This window comes from Lepisma saccharinum, chromosome 1 (genome assembly GCF_977018435.1).
Source record: "Lepisma saccharinum chromosome 1, izLepSacc3.1, whole genome shotgun sequence".
Lineage (NCBI taxonomy): Eukaryota > Metazoa > Arthropoda > Insecta > Zygentoma > Lepismatidae > Lepisma > Lepisma saccharinum.
This window is the reverse complement of record NC_139229.1, coordinates 209888643-209892631: the sequence shown is the minus strand read 5'-3', so window position 1 is coordinate 209892631 and position 3989 is coordinate 209888643.

The window sequence follows — 3989 nt, the reverse complement described above, 5'->3', positions numbered from 1 at the left end:
TGTAAAACCCATTGTTAGTAATGCAGAGTCCTACACGACTATTTATTAATTGTATTGTCTAAATGCGCACAGTTTTAGTTTATGTTAACACGTGCATCTAGTGATTTTTCCACTAGTGCTTTCTCAATATCAAACTATGATAATTCTTAGTACGGATTTTGCAACATGTAATCAAAAAGTGAGTTGGCAACGCGTACTCTTAGTTAGGATTTTCACTGCCCATGCGCCACCGCGAGTATAAAGTCAGTGCAGCGAGGCCCGGACCTCAGTTGGCTCCCTGATGTCAATGGGCAAACATCTAGGGTAAACCAGACTCCCAGCCAGAAGCCTAGCAGCCATTCCAAAAGGAAGGAGGGAGAAGAAAGAAGAAGAGCCTAGCATCAACCTACCTACCTGGTCCAATCGCCTCAGCTGATAGGTACTCAGGTTCTACCTGCCCGGCTTGACTGGGAGTAACAGGACCGTTCCTTCCTAACCTGCCATCCCTGCATAGGAGACACCGGTTGGCTTGCCAATTCCCAGCTAACGCCGGGGGTGTTGCGGCATCCTGCCCCTCCCTTATCTCTTCGAGACCAAAGGCGGTGCAGGTAAATGCACGTGCGTGGTGCAGGTAAAAGCATGTGTGTGGTACAAGTAAATGCACGTAGGGGTTACAGGTAAAGACACGTGTGCTAACAGACATTCTTTTATTAAGATTATAATAAACCTACCTATATATATATATATATATATATATATATATATATATAAAGCTGGTGTAACCTTTCATTATCCCAGTAAGCCCTGAGATATTTGAGTCTATGTTCAACGACTGGTAAGATGTTAGCACTTATGGGTAGACTTTTGCCATCCTCCTAATTGAAGTGTTTTGAGTGTGGTAATTGTGTGTATGGGGTATGGACATTGCAATTGGTCGTGCACAGTCTCTAGTTCCAGGTGTTTGGTTTAACTTCACCATTTATCAGTGATTGTTTCGTCAACACCCACCCTCTCTCTAGCTGCGTTTCTCGCCTTCCTACTTTACCCCACGATTTTGTTTGTGTTAGTTAAACCTTTGAGCCACTAGGAGTATAGGGGAGGTTCTCAAAGCCCTGGTCTCCGAGTCCAGGCAAGACTAACGGAGTAGCTAGTTTTTATTGAAAACCCAGTCTGCCATTCTGTACATGACTAACAAAGAGTGCCTTTGTTTATTTGTGTTTGCGATTTCTTTTAAACTATGATATTTGTGCAATAACTGAACAGTTGGTGTAATAAGATGGACATAATGGAAGAAGAGCGAATAACACAGTTATTCCTGGAAATTCCCTAGAAAAGTGACTCAATAGATGGACAGTTTGATTCAGATGATCATTGAGACCCATCCGTGTAACATTTGTTAAGTGCTGTGAAAAATGAAAAAGATTTTCAATCACCAGTTGTTTTATTTGCAAAAGAAACTCATTCTTCCAACTGCTTCCCTGATATAGCAGTGGTATCATCATTGCATTGTAATCAAAGGGTCCTGGATTCGGTACCCGGTGGAGGCACATAATGATTCGGATCCACTTTAGTGTAGGTCCAGTCCCAATTAACTTTTCTGTGCATAAAGTGGGCTTAAAAAACTTATTTTTTCAACTTAATGGTTGCACATGTAACATTGAAATGTTCATTATGTGGAATATTTCTAATTTTGTCCTGTGTATTTATTTTATTAACTAAAATGTATTTTTAGAATCTCAATTGTTTGCAAAGAAAATATTAATTTTCCTTATGCGACCCATGAAGGGTTAATGCTGTTGGGCTGAGGAAACTATAAGATTTTATTAGAGCAGTGATTGACTACTAATTTAGACCTAATTTTATATTCATCATCAAGCCTGGGTGTAATCTAACTATTACTGTTTATTATGCAACAATATTTAATTTCGAGGGTACTTATTAGTTAATGTATAAAGATAAAAAGTTACAAAGATATTTACTAGTAAAATTGCTGGAATAGGGGCATCAATTTTTGCCAGGCTGTGGTCCCACAATTGTTAAGGACTGGTCTGTGACTTCATGAATTCACCATGTAATGCAGCATATACAGCATGTTCTACTTAGAGGGATCGAGAAATAAATGCTCACAGTTTAAAGACAGAGCAAGATATTATGATTTTCATTTTCCAAGGTACAGAAACTCTCATAGTTTATACACCAATAGTGAATACATCTGTGTGCCAATGTGTAATGCAGGAACAGGCCTGGCACTATTCAGTAGAGCAATAGTATTTACCTCAGCCAAGAACTTAATTGATTGAATACCATTTAGATGTCTGCAAGGCAACTCAACACACACACATTGGGTTGCATTGACCATTTGGTGTTAATATACCATTATTTACACTTCAAATTACGATTATTTCTCAATCCCTCTAAGCAGAACATGCTGTATAAAAATATTGATTTAAGGAACGAATGTATGGAAAGTTGGCCTGAACTTAATAGACATTATTTGATTTGGAACAAGAACCAAATGAATTTCCATTAAAGTGAAAGAGAAATTCCAATTTGATCTTCCGGTTATTGAAGTAAAAATTACTGTATTTTTCTGAATATTTTCAACTAGTTACTTGCCTTCCATACACAATAACATTAGCAGAAAAAAGTGGAGAGGTAAAGGGTGTAAATTGATTGGGGGAAGGTTGTTCACTATGCATATTTGAGGTAGAAATCCATATTTAATAACACGTTTTTCATGTCTGTTGTAGGGGTGACTAGAGGGCATTCTCCATGATTTTTTTTTTTTATTAACGACCTCATGCTATGCCACTGGAGCCAATGCATATTCTTCTCAGCATTCATGAAGGTTTTGCTGCACAATTGCAAAGTGCAATTCAAGGCCAGATCAGAACTTAGTGAAACTTTTTACAGCCTTTAAGATAGGTGGTGAGATGCTTGTATGGTTCAGATGAGCGAGTGCATTCTTCCCCACTCCAGCACTGGAATGGACTCAGAAAGGGTGTCTGTATAGAATACCATATGATCTTCTGAACACCCATAAGATCATAATGAGACATACTTGTGTTATTAGTAGCAAAAAATATTGCCAAGATTTTCTTAGAAGGGGGTATATAAGTGTGAGAACAGAAATAGTACTCCTCCTATGGTATCTTATCTTCTTTTTTTAGAAAAGCTGGGGAAAATTAGATAAACCTACCCCTGCGAGCATCCTGTTAGTTGGGATCCCTTCCAAACAAGTTTCATTTAGATATTGTAGACAGTTTTTTTGTTCAAAGTGGTAATTTGTTGCACATGAAAAATATATTAAATTTGTATACTTATAAATACAGACAACTTCAGAAGAAATATTATACGTGGAATGTAATTCAACATCTTATATTAAAAGCAGAGTAAATAATAAGAAATAGTAAAACACAAATAAATATAATTTTTTACATTCCTGTGGCTCCTTCACTTGATATTCTGTTGAACATTTATGCAATTATTAAAATGTACAATGTTTAAAATAATCCAGGCACATTCAACATAATGAAAAATAAATGCAATATATATGAGCTTTATATAATAAACCTAAATATGCTTAATAGAACAAATATTATTCCTTCACTTAGTCTCACATTCCAATTCAACAACAAACAATACATCAAGGCATGTTAACAAAACAACAAATTACAAGTTCTTTATCGGAAAACATAATAGAAATATGGACCACTGCAACATAAAAAATATTACAAAAATATTTCTGTTTGATTCTTTTCTACTACTTAATGTAACATTAAAAAATACAAAAAATAAAAATTAAAAATATTATTGGAGATAATACAATGCGAGAATAAAAAAAATATATGTGTGATAATATTAATAACAAATTCACTTCATACTGAGTGGTTTTAATAAATATTAAAACTTGGATTTTTTGTTTTAGCATTACATTCAATAAATCTTCAACAACACTTCTATAAAATTAATAGTTAGTTTCAGCCACTTTACATGAGATTTTTTAGTAT